Source organism: Phalacrocorax aristotelis, unplaced genomic scaffold (genome assembly GCF_949628215.1).
Source record: "Phalacrocorax aristotelis unplaced genomic scaffold, bGulAri2.1 scaffold_68, whole genome shotgun sequence".
Classification (NCBI taxonomy): Eukaryota; Metazoa; Chordata; class Aves; order Suliformes; family Phalacrocoracidae; genus Phalacrocorax; species Phalacrocorax aristotelis.
The window spans coordinates 491989-508653 of NW_027441375.1; the positions used below are offsets into that span (position 1 = coordinate 491989).

General features: G+C 55.5%; 1 long non-coding RNA gene across 1 annotated transcript; it reads right to left on the reverse strand.

Annotated features, from left to right (window-relative positions):
• Positions 1-3580: 3580 nt before the first annotated feature.
• On the reverse strand, positions 3581-5815 carry LOC142051479 (uncharacterized). The gene is made up of 3 exons (XR_012658518.1): positions 5279-5815; positions 4220-4283; positions 3581-3746 (listed from the first exon to the last, which is right to left on the reverse strand). It is a non-coding gene; the product is annotated as an uncharacterized LOC142051479 (long non-coding RNA).
• Positions 5816-16665: the final 10850 nt, after the last annotated feature.

Here is a 16665-nt window from a genome sequence, read left to right on the forward strand (position 1 = left end):
CAGGGAGGAACGGGTTCCCGAGGAAGTGGAAAACGTAGTAATTCCTTTGGTTTGAGCGAGCGGAGCTCCGGAGCGATCTAAGTGGGCAGAGCCGGTAAAAGTAACCTTAAAGCTTGGAGCCAAGCCCGTAAGACAAAAACAATACGCTATTAAGCGAGAGGCTCGAAAAGGATTACAGAAGTTAATTATAAAATTTTTCAGAATATGAGCTTTTAGTGGAATGTGAATCAGAATATAGTACTCCTGTGTCGCCAGTAAAGAAATCTAGAGGCAAAGAGTATTAGCTAGTTCACGATTTAAGGGCTATAAATCAGGTGGTCCAAGATATACATCCGGTAGTAGCTAATCCATACACTTTACTGACCTCTTTTAAAGGAGGAGCATAAATGGTTTACTGTACTAGATTTGAAGGACGCCTTCTTTTGCATACCTCCAGGCATAAAAAGTCAAAGCCTATTTGCTTTGGAATGGGAAAGCCCCACCACAGAATGAAAGACACAGCTACCATGGACCGTACTTCCACAAGGATTTAAAAATAGTCCTACGATACTTGAGACTCAGCTGGCAAAAAAAAATTAGAGATATAGAAAAAAACAGAACCCAGGGAGAGGCATCTTGTTACAGAATGCGGATGACATTCTGATAGCGGCACAAAGTAAAGAAAAATGTTTTGAAATTTTTAAATTTTCTGGGCCAAGGAAGATGCGGAGTTTCCAGAAACAAAACCCAAATAGGAAAAGAAGCAGCCATTTATTTAGGATTTGAAATATCTCAAAGACAAAGACAATTAGAAAGTGAAAAGAAAGAAACTATTTGTCAAATTCCCGAACCTAGCAGCCCGAAGGAACTGAGAGCTTTTCTGAAAACAATGAAATAGCATCAGCTCTGGATTCTGAACTATAGACTGTATGTAAAACCATTATTTGAGGCATTGAAAGACTCAAAAGGATAAATATTTAACCTGGATGCCCGGATGCCAAACGGCATTCAAAGAACTGAAAAGAGCCTCGATGATGGCCCCTGCATTAGGCCTACCTGATTTCACTAAACCTTTTGAGTTGTTTGTCCACGAAAGACAACATTTAGCCCTTGGAGTGCTGACACAGCGACTGGGAACCTGGAAGAGACCTGTGGGCTACTTCTCCAAACAACCTGACCACGCGAGTAAAAGATGGCCTGGGTGTTTACGGGCAGTAGCAACAACAGCGCTGCCGATCCGGGAAGCCCCAAAGTTAACAATGGGACAGAAGATGACAGTATATGTCCCGCACATAGCGGTGACTGTTTTAGAACAAAAGGGGGGTCGTTGGCTATCCCTTAGCAGAATGTTGAAATATCAAGTTGTTCTGTTAGAACAAGACGATGTGGAATCGAAGACTACTGCTATACTGAATCCTGCTATGTTTTTAACAACAGAAAACCTTACGGACAATTTAGAACACGATCGCTTGCTAACTATTGAACAAGTCTATTCCAGCAGACCAGACCTGAGACACAAACCTCTGGGAAAATCCTGATCTGGAGTTGTTTACAGATGGAAGAAGCTCTGGGCGAGAAGAGAAGCGAATGGCCGGATATGCTGTCGTTATCGCCGCCGAGGGAACGGAGTCAGGGGTGCTGCCTGCAAACACCTCAGCACAGAAAGCAGTATTGGTAGCATTGAAGCGAGCTCTGCGAATGGCAGAAGGACAAAGGATAAATATCTAGACTGATTCCAAACGTGCATTTGGTGTGATCCACGATCATGGAGCTATTGGGAAGGAGAAAGGACTGCCATCAGCCCAAGAATCATCAATACAGCATAAAGAAGAAATTCTCCAACTTCCGGAAGACGTGCAGAAACCAAAAGAAGTGGCGGTAAAGCGTTGCAAAGCTCATCAATTTGGCCAGACGGCTGTAAACATAAGCAAACGACTGACCGATAAAGCTGCAAAGAGGACTGCAGAGCAAGGTATCCTTGCACTAGTACCAGTAAAACAGATCAGAATTCCAAAGTTGAAACCGAGATATAATAAATTGGATGAGCAATTAGCAGAACAATTGGAAGCATCACAAAACACAGAGAGATGGTAGGTAACACCAGAAAAACAAGTAATAACAACAACCACCCCACAAGTTATGACAGAACTTGCAAAAGAAAACCATGAGCAAACACATTAGGCTGTAGGCGCTACGGTTTTGAGTTTAAAAACATCTGTAGCGTGTGTAGGCACGACAAGAATAGTTAAACCCATAGTAGCTAAGTGTCCAATCTGTCCTAGAAATAATCCCCTGAACCAAAGGAAACAACCTTTAGGAGTAACAAAACAAAAAATTCTCCCGGAAATTATTAGCAAATTAAGTTCTCTGAGTTACCCAGACAAAATAGATATAGCAGTATTTGTCAGTGCTGATTGACAAATTTTCTAGATGGCCAGCAGCTTTCTCGTGCTGCACCGACAAAGCTAGAGTAGTAGTTAAGACGTTGCTGAAGGAAATAATACCAAGATTTAGAGTGCCAACGGGAATGTCCTCTGATAGAGCACCACATTTTTTTGCAGAGGTACTTCAACAAATTAATAAAATTTTGGGTAGAAAATGGGACCTGCATACACCCTGGAGACCACAATCAAGTGAAAAATTTCAGAACATGAAGCAAACACTAAACTGACATAGTGGAATATTATTGATCTAGGATGGAAGTATTGAGAAAATTATTATTTCAGAACTTCCAAACAGGGGAAATGTAACCAAAGGGATGAAATCAACCAGAGACGGTGTTCCATTACGGGAACATGGAGCGTACCAATCAGCGTATCTGTCGATCTGCATTTTAGTCCGTAGGCGATCATTAATGCGAACAGAACAACAGACAACGTGCTTCTGTCAGAAAAGGATGAAAAAACGCTGTTTCGCTTAGCGGACTGAGAAAACTAGCCAAGACTGCCAAGAGTAAGAGCCGAGAAGCTAAAAGGTAATTCCGGCAGGGGGAGATCGCGACCACCGACTCACAGACCACCACCGACCCAAGTAACAGAAGAGAACAACGGAAGAGGACAACCGAGCCTGCGCAGCGATTTACATACGGAACGAGCAAGTTTGTACCAATCAGCAGACAGGACAATAATGAATATGTATGAATACGTAAAACATTGATCTACAAATTGTACGGGAAAGGTGCGTGAGGTACGCACGCCAGGAGGAGCGATCCCCCGTGCATCCGGCGCCGCGAATAAAGAATGCCTGCTCTTTAATACTAAATTGGTGTTGAGGAGTCGTTTCCGATTTTAACGCGTTTTTCGGTAACACAGGGAGTCAGATCAAGAGAGCCAGAGAACAACAAAACACCGACAGGCTACAGGACAGAGCAGGAGGAAAAAAAAAAAAAAAAACGGAGCCAGAGCCAGGCAGAGAGAGGCGGAGAAAGAAAAAGGAGCCACAGGCTACAGGACAGAGAGAGGGAGGACTGAAAAGGCGGGGAGGCAGGGAGCCACTCAGAGCGAGATGGAGAAAGAAGGTGCGGGGGGGGGGGGGGGGGGCGCAAAAAAAAAAAGTAAATTTTGCAGCAGGTAAGGAAAGAGAGGGGGCCGGGGGAGAGACAGGGAGGGCCCAGGACGCACAAGAGAGGCAACGGGGCCCCAGTGGCCCAGGACTCACCGCGACTCTCGCTCTCAGCGCTGCTGGCACAATTTAGCCGTTCAGATGCTTCTTTCCCCTCCTCTCCTCCCTGCCTCTTCTGCAGCTCCAGACTCTAGGCCGTCCTCCACCTGAAGAGAATACGTGGGTGTCTTACAGCTCTTACCAGATGAGGCTTCCTAGGCACGTAGCCTAGCTCGCCCGTGCTGGAGCTGGGGGCAGGCGCACGGGGCAAGGGGGGCCAGGGGAGGCTGAGGGGGAGCTCTGGTGAGCTGGGGAGTCGGCCATCTTCTGCACCCAGAAGCTGCAGGGGGAAAGGTCATCATCCTCCTCCTCCTTTCCCTCTTCCCTTCTATCAGCTCCCGGGTAACTCCTAGGGCTGCCCTCACCCGCTCGCCTTTAGCATACCAGAAGCCTGCCTCGGCGGGTCGTTTGAAGCTTCCCATCCCACCAGCCCCAGTAGTACAGGCACACAAGGAGATACCCCTGCACCCACCAAAGGGGCTCGCTCACCTCGCCGGCAGCCCTAGGCCTCACCCGACACAGGGAATCGTGTCCGACACACCACCACGCTGCAGCAAGAGCAGAGGAGGCCTTTCCTTACCAGGAAGCAGCAACGAGCACGGCGGCATCACCTCGCAGGCACTGCAGCATCGCAGGGCTGTTACCTGCGGAGAGAGCAATGGGGATCACAGGGACGCCACCGCGCGTGCACGGCTCCCGGGCTCAGTACCCAATTCTGGTCGCTGGGCAGCAGCATTATCTGAATTACTCTTCTCGATTAATACCATCCAGAAACCGTAACTTGGCTGCATCCACAGAGCTTCTATTCCTCTGCACCTTTCCCCCTCGCAGCCCCAGCAGCGCCATTCATTGCCTCTGCACCAAACAGCAAAGTGTCTCGAGGGAGGAGAAGCAGCACAGCAAACCTGGGGAACAAGGTTGGGTTCCCACCCCCGCAGAATAAGCCCCAGGAACTGCTTGTAGGCATGTGGCATCAGGGTTGTGATCGGGTTTTGGTTTGGTTTTCTTTTTTTTTCCCCCGCCTTCTTTACATAATGTAATAATTGGGGTTGCTTTTCCAAACTACTGAGTTCTGTGGGGATTTTTTGTGCTTTTGCCCTACAAAAAATGGTCATTTTCACTTTCGGTTTTGTGCATGAGAATGGTTGGTGGGTGCTTTTAGGTTGTTGTTCCTTCCCCCCACCCCCTTTTTTTTTTCCTTTCCAGCCGCACAAATCCAGCTGGAGTTGGCTTTCCCAGAAGCCCCAAGTTGTTTTCTTTCCACCAGAATTCTTCCTGTATTTTCACCCCTCATTGCAGGCCCAGAGTCAAGGGGTTTGAGGTATTTTTGTGCCCAGGCAGCAGCTCCCAGGCTGCATAAGCAGCCCCACAGGGGGAAGTCCCCGTTTGAGGGAATCGGCCCCAAATTGGGATGGGAAAGTGAAGAGAAGGAGAAAAAACCCTGAATAACCTGAAAAAGAACACCTACTCCAGCCCACCAAGCACCGGTCACCTTGCCTGACTCACCTCCAGGGCCCACATCACGCTCGGCTCATCGCTTAGCACCCTCAGATCACAAAAAAAAAAAAAGAGTAAAACCCATAATGGAGCCCTATAGCCATCAGTCACATCTTCCCTCCAGTACTACACACAGACTCACCTTCTTACAGCGCTCCCCTGGGCTCTCCTCCGTTGCCCTGCACGACTCATCCATCTGCACCTGGAAAAACAGTGTTACTGAACAAGTCACCTGGAGGCACAGCAACAGCTTAACCATTCCACAGCTCCTGCGCCCACGTAGGAATACCATCTAGAGCCCAACTACAGCCTGCCGTTAAAGGAAATGCATTAAATCAAACGTTAAGCCCTCGCACATACAAGCCGGAACAGCAAAAACACGGCACGCTCGCGCACCCAGGGCGCAGCCCGACGGAGGTCCACGCGCACCTTGCCAGTTTGATGCGGAGCCACCCAGCATCCCTGCGAGCACAGCTGCAGGCGCAACAGCAGTTTCACCTACACCCATCTCGGCACGCAGCGCTTCTGAAGCTTTAAGCTGAAAGCCCTACCTTGACGCTTGGCCACACTAGAAGCGAGCCGTAGCTAGGACGCCACAGAAACACAGCAACACAAATTGCACACCCACAGCGGCGACAGCCTTGCAACTACTTAGACCAGGAACAACAGAGGAAAGTAAAACGGCTTCATCACCCGCACAGGAAAAGCGGCAGACGGAGGCAAAGGGTCAGCATTCATAGCCCTTACAGAACACAGGCGTTCTCTCTCCTTCCATTCCTAAACCCATCCCTTAGGTCTAAATATCGCAGCCCTGCTGTGGCAATAGCGAGAGCGGGGAACGAGAGCCCTGCCGCCGGCCGTTTGTGCGGCAGGACACAAAAACAGAGGGACATGTTTTGCCACACACAACCCTGAATCTCCTGAAAAGTTATGTTTACCAAAAATAGGCATTTGGAACATATTGCCAAAAACAAAACATTCGGCAATAAAACTTTTATGTGTTTGACACCCGCACATTTTTTGGGAACTTGCTATTTGCTTCCTGGTTTTGCTGGTCTTCCCTCAGAAGTTCTACCTGCAGCCAAGTTATTCCCACCCGCCCAACCGGTTCAAGCATTCACCTTCCTGGTATTACCAGCACATTGAGACACAGGCGAGGAACTTAACTGCTCTTCTAAAACTATCCAAATGACAATTACAGCCCTGAAAGAGGAGTGGAAGAGAAGAACAGGAGAGATCAGGCAGCAAAAATGCTCTGCAGGCTGCTGCCAGCCAACACTGCACTCTTTTGTTAAAGCCACCCCGCCCCCCCAAATGCAAACAAAAAAACCCCCCATGACTTCATGAAGTGCGTGGGTTTTTTTTCTTTTCAGTAGTCCTTTTGGAGCTCATCCCTGTCTCAGCATCTTGTCTTGTCAGAGCATGAAGTGCAGATGATCTGTATCCCGATGACATTTGCATGGGATGAATACATTTTCAGAAATAGACCCGATCCGTGAGACTCCTGTCACCTTTGTGGTTTTAATAATCGTAACTCAATTTTATCGACTGACACACTTGTGAGAAAACTAATTAACTTGAAACGTAGCCTCTCCTCGGGGAAAAAATGTGTTAGACACCAAATGAAACCGATTCAGAGCTCCAAACCACGATGGAGCCGATAGAGCTGTTGTGACTTAGTTTGTATGTTTAATTAATTGGTTAATAACTCTTCTAAGCAGCGCAGAATGAAGAGCTGGACCCAAAGAGGGTGCGCTGCGCTGGATCCAAAAAGCACCCTTCCTCCAGAGACCCGCCTCAGGTGGCGAGTTCGCTCTGGTGCATGCCGGCCTCCCGAACTTCGGGGTCCGATGTGACCGGACCCCCACCTCCGGGGAGGGTCCTCGTACCCTGCCCAACCCTTGCTTTCCCCTGCAGCCCCCGATGCCCCCACGCCACCCCCACAAGCAGCCAAACCGGCTTCTGCTTTTGGCCCCCAAACCAGCTCACTTTGGGACCGGTTCTGAGCCAAAAAGCCCAGCTGCTGAGCCTGTTCTCAAGTCCCAAAAGCGCAGCACTTGACCTCTGCTCCTCAGCCCAAAACCACACCACTTAGTCCCCTCGCTCAGGCCCTCAAAACGCACGACTCGATCTGTTTCAGGGCCCCGGCGTCAGCCACAGGAGCCTGCTCTCAAGGCCCAGGAACAGAAGAGCTGTGCTCTCCACGCTCAGGGACCAAACCAGCTGAACCTGGCTGCGTCCCGGCCCCCTCCGCAGTCCCCACGGGCAACGCTCAGGGCCGCGGAGAGCGCAGCCACCCCGCAGCCCTGCACCCCCACGGCCCACGCGGGCACTGTCGGGGAGGCCTTGGGAACTGAACTGCGCGGGCCCGGCCCCGCACCCCGGCGGGGCAGCCCAGCACCGGCCCGGCAGCGCTTTCTTCCTGCTCTCGCAGGCCTCGTTTCCCCGGCAGCGCCGGGCCCGCACCCCAACCCCACAGGGGGCCGGGCCCGGCCCGCCTCCAGCAAACCGCGGCGGCAGCAGCCGGGGTCCCTGCCTGCCTCGCGGGCAAGGGGGGACCCGCCCGGCACCGCAGGAGCCCCCGCCGGGGTCGCCGCCGCCGCCGCCCGACCCCGACGAGGAGCAGTCGAGAGCCGGGTGGGGCTGCCCCTACTCCCCGGGGACGGGCACGGGCTCGGCCCCAAAACCCAACCACCGACCCACGACAGCGCTCGGCCCGGGGCCGCTGCTGCCCGCACCCCGCCGCCCCCCCGGGGGCTCCGCGGACCGGGAGACCCCACAGCCCAAACCCGCCGACCCACAGCGCGCCCGGCCATGCGGCTCCTCACCTGCTCTGGCGCGGCTCCGGCTGCCCCACGGCCCGGCACGGAGCCGAACCCGGCCACCGGACCATCCGCCAACCCCCCCAACCCCCGGACGCTCCGGGACGGTTCTCGTCCCTTTTCGCTCTGACGCCTCGAGCCGAGCCGGCCCCGCTCCTCCGAGCTACCGGCGGTGCCCGCTCTGCTGCTCGGGGCCGGGCCCTGTTCTCGCCCGGACGCGAGAAGCCGCTCCGGGGTCTTCTCGGTGCGTCCAGCCCCGTGCCGTGCCGGAGCGGGGAGAGCCGGGTACGAGCGCGGAGCCCTGGGGCAGGGGTTGTCCCAGTGCCGCCGACGGTGTGTGGGGGGGTGTCGTCGTCCCCCGCCCTACGCGGGGGGCGCACACACGGTACACCCGCGGGCAGGGGCATCCCCGGGGAGCCGTGCGGCCGGGCTGCGCCGTAGGAGGGGAAGGTGATGTTGGTTTCCCATTTTCCCCGCAAACTGATCCTCCCCCCCGGCCCCCCTTTCCCGCGCGTTACAGCCCGCGAAAAAGCTTTTAACAACCCGATCGACAACACTCCCTTTATCCCTCTTCCAGCAGCAGCAGCAGCAGCAGCGAGAGATTAAGGCAACTGCAGCAGAGGGGAGGAAGGCAAGGAGAGCCTTTTCAAGCAAGGGCAGGACAAAATGCACGGCGTGGACAGGCACAGGAGAGGCTGCATTATCTGGAAAGCACAACGCCTGCCCAAGGGCAGAAAATAAGGAACGAATTGTTTCCAAGGAGCTGCAGCAGACGAATCACCTTTTTCTTTATTGCACTCCTGCCCTTTGTTATCCAAAGCGATAGGCTTCACCACCGGGCAGAAAATAGCTGCCTAGATTTACACGGACAACCAGAAACAATCAAGCCACCCAGCAAGAAGTTCGCAGCAGAGGTATAACCCATCAGCAGCTAAAACATTTGTTACGCAGGCACAACTAGGCACTAAACAAAGGCTTTCCAACTCTGGAGGTCTAGAACAGGTAGACATTAGCACAGAAGCACAAGGGGCTCCGTCACACTGCACAAATCTCCCCGTGCCTACACACGCACACGTTCAGAAGTTAGTTATCAGAAAACGCCCGACTCAGCCATTTGCCACAGTCACGAGACTCACGAGGTGGGCTCAGAGTTTTAAGGCAAGAAATACCTCCCCCACCCCCCACCAGAGATCTTTCAGGCTCCAGACCTGCCATCTCCCCGCACCAAACGTAACCGGCCAAAGGATTTCAGGTGACCCAAAACACAGTACACAAAAAATAACCGGGGAGAGCCCTACATTGTGGAAAAGCGAACGATGCCCGACCGGGGCTCCTCTGCGGGGCACGGCCCCCGCCCCGCCCCCGGCCCGACCCGCACGGAGATACCCCCCGGCCCGCGCCAGGCCTCACCTCACACGGAGACCCACCCGCTGCCCGAACTCACCCACCAGCGCTCTCCGGCCCCCGGACACGGCCGCGCTGCTCTCTCAGGCGGCTGCCGCAGGCGAGGCTCGGGCACCGCCAGGCCTCCAGGCGTCCCGAGGGGCTGCCGGCCACCGCAGGGGATGGCTGCCGGCGGCCGGACCGCCGCGGCGCTCCCCGCCCAGCTCCGAGCAGGCTCCGCCGGCCGCGGGCTTCCCACGCCGGGCCGCAGAGGGGCCCCGGCACCGCACAGGGACGCCTCGCGACCCGGCCGCCACACGCACCGGCCCTTCGGCCTCCACACGCACCGCTCCCGCCCCCGCTCCGACGCGCCGCGCACGCGCCACCGGAAGCCCGAGCCCCGCGGGGCGGCCCTTAAAGGGCGGCCGGAAGGAACGGCCCCCACCGGCCCCGCCCCCCGCGCCGGACCGCCCCCGCGCCCAGCCGGTGAGCGCCAGCGCCCCCTGCTGGCCGGGCCGCGCTCAGCTCGCGAGGGCGCCGAGGGCCGGGCGGGGCGGGACGCGCCGGCTCGGGGCCAGCGCCTTCTCGGGGCGAGCGGGAAACCCCTGCGGGCCCCGGTCACGGCCGGGCACAGCCGCGCGCCCTCCGAGAGCTGCTGAACGGGGCTGCCGCTCGTGACACATACCGAGCCGTCTGCGACGGGAGCGGGCAGAGGAGGAAGGGGCCGGCGGCCGCGGGGCCTGGCCGCAGGCGGGGGGGGGGGGGCTGGGGCCCGGGGGGCCGCCCTGCTGGGTCACTGCCCTGCGCCGCACCGCGCTGGGGGCTGGGGCCCGACCGGCGCCGGGCTACCGGGGGCCGCCACGAGCAGGGGGCCTGAGCTTAGCCACGGCCTGCAAAACACCCCGAAGCGTGAGACGCTGCAAGGCCAAGGTGGTCCTTGGCAATGGGGGCGCCTGGGCTCGGCCTCCGCCTTACCTGTCCTGGGTCTGCGTGGCGTTCCAGGGGAATGGTGTTTTCCTTGTGCGGAAGGTGGGCTGGCCGTTCGGCCGTGCCCCGGCCGTTACCGATCCTGCCAAAGGCGCTCGCACGCTCTGGCCCATTACTGCTGCGGTACCGCGCCGTAGCAGAAAGGTGTTGTGTTTTCTCACAAAAAGCCTCCTATGGTCAGTTGAAGAAATAACCTCCTTCCGTGGCACTGACTCTTTTTGGACAGTCCATAGCCGGCTTTCGGCTTTTGTCTTTACAGCATTCAGTTTGCTTTCTGCCTAGCTTTCTACCTGCTGTGAAACATTTGGATGGTTTTTTCTTGTTGGTTTTTTTTCCCCCTACTTGCTCCACAACTCCCACACCAACCACCCAGCGTGGCTCGCCTTTCAGCCCCCAGACCGAGGAGCCTTGCCCTGGGACGGCCCTTACATGTCAGCAGAGTTGTTCCAGCTCTCACCCTGTCCCTACCCAGCTGAGGACGTCTGTGTCCGTGGGAGACACCCAGACACTCCCCCTGCAGCGTGGCAGCCCCCTGCCCCGTCAGTGAAAACTGCGGCAATATCGGCTAAGTTTAAAAGCGTCGGCAGGAGGTGCAGAATACGTAAATAAAGCGGCGGTTGGCTGCCGGGTATGGGTGCGATATAAATACCTTTTGTTTACAGGCCTTCGTGCCTATTCAGCGTTGAACGGCACCGCAGCCCACCCACCCCGGGGCTCACGGGGCTCGGAGAAGGGTCTCTCCAAGGGCACAACCTAAGGCAGCGCAGGAAGCCCAGCTGCCACGCTCCCAGTCGCTACGGGACACTTGCTTACAGCTACACCGACGAGGGTACGGATGAGGCTGGAACTAGCAGAAATGCTGACTCTTCTGGCCTTTTATTTGTGGAAGGTACAGCGCGCGAGCCTCGGCGGCTCACAGGAGAAGCGCGCAGTGCTGCCTAACTCTCATTCTCAGCTCACGTACTACTGCCAAAGCTCCTGCCCTGTGCTGTGCCAGATGCCGGCTGGCGTGAGCACCTCGGCTCCTGAGGGACCCCCTTGTCCTGAGAGCCAGAGGTACTCACTTCCCTTTGCATGAGGCCTGTAGGAGATATACCCTGCAATTTAAAAAATCCGTATCAAATGTGGCAGACTCAAAAGAGGGCATTTTTAAAAAGGCAGGTTTGTTTTCTTTTTTAACTTTACGATCTACAGCCTAGCAAAGAGCTCCCTTTCAGTGTCAGTCGCTTGGCTTTCTCCCCTACTGACGAGGTCCCAGCCTCCCGGTGAGATCTCGCTGGAGATATTCTCAGTTTCCCTCGAGTACGTGGCTGCCCTGGCCCGAGGCCAGCGAAGAAGCTGACTTTGCCCGTGCCTGAATCAGCAACACGTCCAGCAGGCAACTTGCAGAGCCCAGGGAACCCTCGTAAAGAGGTTTGGGGGTGGGGCGCGCCACATCTGCGGCATCGGCCGTGGGAAAGGCGCAGTAAAACAGGTGGGTGAAACCGCGGTCCGCGCCAATACGTGCTGCTGCCTGGGGCATCGCTTTGCTGCGGGTCAAGTCAGATGCTCTCTGTAAGAGTCAGTCAGGGTAAAGGCAGCAGCAGATTTCTTTTCTGCTCATTTTAACAAAGGCTGGACGGAGCCCATAGAGGAAGGCACTACGCGTCTTGCTGGGTTGGTTTCCCTGCCTTCTCGTAAGCTGTCGCAGAAACTTGCACGAGCAAAGCCTGTGCAAGCTGATGACAGCCACACACGGTTGAAGAGGGAGCAGACGGTGAGAGCAGAGGTGTGCGCTCAGGCTGTGCGCTGGAAGCTAATGCTAATGCTGCAAAATAAAGAGTGGATTTTCTTTTTTGGGTTTAGGTGAGCGCTAAACATGACATGTGCGTATGTGCGTGTGTCTCTCGCAGGTTTTTGTCATACACCCCACCCTCCCACCCCAAAAAAACAACCCACACATGCCACGCGTTAAACAGTGGTTTTCCGTTGTACTTAGAAGTGCTTACATAGGTGTGTTGGTTTTTTTCTTTTTTATTTTTTAATGCAGAAACAGCAATACGATAGATTTAATACAGCTAGCAGTTAGATGGGTGTAGCTTTAGAGCGTCGGCTGTTTACAAAGCAACCGCACACCTTCTTTAACTCACAGTTTAAACAAGTAAACTTGCAGTGCATCACACGTGCTTTGTACAGTCACGTTCCACACGGCAGGCCAGATGCTTCACCCTGCCTTGTCCTTGTTGCCCCGACTCCAACGGGACCGCCGAGGCCATCCTGGGGACAGCGCCGCTTTCTAGCAGCTGGGTTGCTTGCCTGGACGCCCCACAGACAAAGAGTCATTTCCCCACTGAACCTCTTCTCAAATAATTTCCTAGCCCTGCAGGCCCCACGTCCTTTGGTTCATATTTCCTTTTTTCCGGGCTTGATGCACAGGACCGACGATTTCCAGAAATAGAAACAGAGGCTGATTCAGTCCAGGCTCAACATTCTCTGACCTAAACCAAACTGTCTTCGAAGAGATAGCTGTACCGTAGGCACCACCTCGGGAACAGAAGTTGCCCTGTCATAAAAAAAAAAAAAAAAAAGAAGGAAAACAAGGCATTTCAGGCTGAGGAGGCTGAGCGGTGTGCTGGGGGCGGTGGGGGTTGGAAAGAAACAGTTCAGACGATTAGAGCGAGCTTAGCGTTGCAAAGCGTGCCATTATTTTTAATTTGGCAGTCAGAAGACAATAGATTCTGACACTGATTTCCTGTGTGCTGCGGGAGTTCTCTCCTCAGCATTCCTGTGCACCATTTTACTTTTGTGTCCCGTCCGCTTCGCTTTTGCGCTGTAGCTCTCCGGTTCTAGCTACGCTTCCCACCACCCCCATTACTCTTTGACAAGCCCAGCTCTCACTGTGCTTCCCTTCCCTTCCCTTCCCTTCCCGTATGCGCGTGCAGGGAAAAGCCCGCGCGTCTGCCACTACAGGACACGCTCTGGGAGGCAGGAGAGATGACGACGCTCCCTGACAGAGGACACAGCTGAGGGGCGGTCCGCCGGGGCTGGGGAGATGGCAGCACCTTCCCTCAGCTGCCCCATCCGAGCACAGGTGCAGGTGAGCACTGAGGAGAGACAAGCAGGCAGGAGCCGCAGAGCGAGAGAGAAAATAAAATTCACGGGTGGGTGCTACTTGCGTCTCATTTTTAGCGCAAGGGATGAATTCTCAGCACATTCTTGGAGCTGCCCCTTTGGGACTCACGGAGAAGAGGGAGGTTGGCCACGCGGTGCAGCCCAGCTCTGCTTCCCCTAAATGGTTTTACTGTTCAGGTGTTGCCCTAATCTGGCCGGTACCCCTGCAAAGAGTTTGGGATTTCTGCTGCCTCTCCGGGCCAGCCGCAGACCCTGACTTCATCGCAGCGAATGACCCTGCGCTCGTCAGAGCGGTTGCCGAGTCACATCCCGCTGCCTTCCCTGCAGAACCGGTGACCCTTTTTCAGCCCTTGCCCCCTCTTCTCTCCGCTCGTTGCCCATCCCTTTATCAGTGCCGGCACCGATCCTGCCTCCAGCTCGCCCTGTCTCCACCTGCGAGCGCCCAACAGGAGCTAAATGTCTCCTCAAGGACGCACGGAAGAGACGCGCAGGTAACCCAGCACAGACCCCCTGCAAACATCTTCTTTCCATTTTCTTTCCTCTCCTGACACGAAGAGATGACTTAGGAAAAAGCGTACTGCTCACACTTCACCTGCACTGCTTCTACTTTCACTTTCGCTCTCCTTGGCAGTAATTAATAGCGGTGGCTGGGGGGGCTGGGGCATTCCCCCAAAGCGGCTGCAGTTACATCCGGGCGGTTGTGGCACTCCATTAGCTCTGTAGTTTTTAAATCTAAATCTTCTGGAATTGTTAGTTCTGCTCAGGAATCACCCGTACCTGCAAATTTTCTTAATAGCTACGCTTGACCCCAGCCACTGTTTAACAGCTCACCTTTATTTCTCTTCATTTAAGAACCTAAAGCTTCGTTTACTGCTTGGGTTGGAAGCAGGAGCTGTCGCTGCCTCTGAACTTTCTAACAGCCCTGTTACAATTTCAGTACTACCCGCTCCCAATTTAGCTTTCCGGGTCGATTTTCATTCTAGATTCGAAAATTTCCTTATTTTGTTTCTGATCAGGAGTCATTAATGCCTGCAGTTCATTTAGTAACGGCTGTATTTAGATTGAGCTATTAATGACTCGCAACTCTATTTATGGCATAAAAAAGGACTGCCTTTGTTTTTTTTAACTACAGATTAGGAATAATGACTGCCTGGTTTGTTCAGTAATAGGTGTGATTAAATTTAGTCACGACTCCTCCCTAAATAATATGTATTTATTTGCACTCTAACAATTTAACCTTCCCTTTACCGGCCAGGGGCACCGACAAGTGCCCGTGCGTACCTCCGCTCCCCCTGCGCCGGCTCCCCAGGGAACAGCCTCTTACCCTGACCAGAGTCTGCAGCGGCCCGTTGTCATCCCAGCTCCTCGCCCTCGAGAAAGCGGCCGCCTGAAGCGGCGGCAGCTCCGCTGCTGCCCAGAGGGGACGGAAATGGCGCGGGGTAAAGCTCTCCGGGCCGCCTGCGTCCCGCGCGGAGGCGGTGACCTCAGCAGCCTGTACGCTGTTGGGGCCGAGCCAACAACCTGAGGAGGAGTCGCAGGGCGTAGCTGTTTCTGCAACAACCACGCTTTCCCGCCTGGCTGGACAAGAAAGCGGGGCCTGCGGGGGCCTGGAGAGGCAGCATCGCTGCAGGTTGTGCCACGGCTGTTGAGAGGCCAAGGCAACACCTGAAACAGTGAACGGCACAACTAGTGAAAACCCCCAAGGTTCCGGGTTCAGTAAAGACAGGAATTGCAGCAGCACAATAAAATGATCTCACGAGGGGAAAAAAAACAGCAAAGCAAAAACCAAACCCCAAACAGAACACCATACCACTAACCCGTCTCACCGCCCCCTCAGCGCCCAAAACAGCATCCTGGGAGAAAAAAAGCAAAGCAGGCCACAAGGGACCTTTCTAGTACAGATGCCGCCAAAGAGTGCCAAGCTCTGGAATCCTTACCTCAGGCAACGCCTCCGCTTCTCTAAACGCCAGAGCACGCCTGCCCGGGGGGCTGAGACAGCCCCAAAGCTGCGACCGCCCGAGGGAACACGGGAGCACCGACGCCAGAGAAGCCCAGGGCCAGAGCCGGGGCTCTTCCACCCCCGGGCCCCGCCCCCGCCCTTCCCACAGCGCCCCGCGAAAGGGGCGGGCCGAGCCCCCCGGGGGGTGAAGGCCCCGGGAGCCGTACGAGAGCCGCCTGGAGTTCCCGGCACGGGAGGGAGGGGGGAGAGAAAACACCCAAACCGAGCCCCCCGAGCGGAGCAAACACAGGCTCGGGCTGTTGCCGGGGGGCGGGGCCTGTCGCTAAGGGGAGAGAGCCGGCACCGCCCCCCGGGTCGTTGCCGGGGGGTGGGGCCTGTCGCTAAGGGGAGAGAGCCGGCACCGCCCCCCGGGCCGTTGCCGGGGGGTGGGGCCTGTCACTAAGGGGGTGTGTCCAAAGGGACGCTGGCAATGCCCCTGGAGCCATCACCAAGGGCAGGGCCTGTTGCTATGGAGGGTGGGGCCAGGCAGCACCAGCAACACCCCCAGGCTGTCACCAGGGGGTGGGACCTGTTGCTAACTGGGGATGCTGGGGAGCACACGAGCACGGCCCCACCCCACCAGGCCCTCGCCAGGGGGCGGGGCCTGTCGCAAAGGTGGGTGGGGCCAGAGGGGTCAGATATCAGCCCGCGCGTATAGACCAGTGCGTCCCAGTAATGACCAACATGCCACACAGTATGGATCCCAGTACATCCCAGCTCCCTCCCAGCGACGCCCAGTACATCCCAGTTCCCTCCCAGTACATCCCAGTTCCCTACCAGTGCAGCCCAGTACATCCCAGATCCCTCCCAGTCCGTTCCAGTTCCTTCCCAGTCCGTCCCAGTACATCCCAGTTCCCTCACAGTACATCCCAGTTCCCTCCCAGTTCACACACAGTTCACTCCCAGTTCCATTCCAGTACATCCCAGTACATGCCAGTTGCCTCCCAGTTTCCTCTAAGTACATCCCAGTACTTCAAAGTTCCCTCCCAGTACATCCCAGTTCCCTCACAGTACATCCCAGTACTTCACAGTTCCCTCCCACTACATCCCAGTACGTCCCAGTTCCCCCTTGGTACATAACACTTCCCTCCCAATACATCCCAGTTCCCTCCCATTACATCCCGATTCCCTCCCAGTACATCCCAGTTCCCTGCCAGTATGTCCCAGTACATCCCAGTTCCCTCACAGTACATACCAGTTCCCTCCCAGTACATCCCAGTTCCCTCC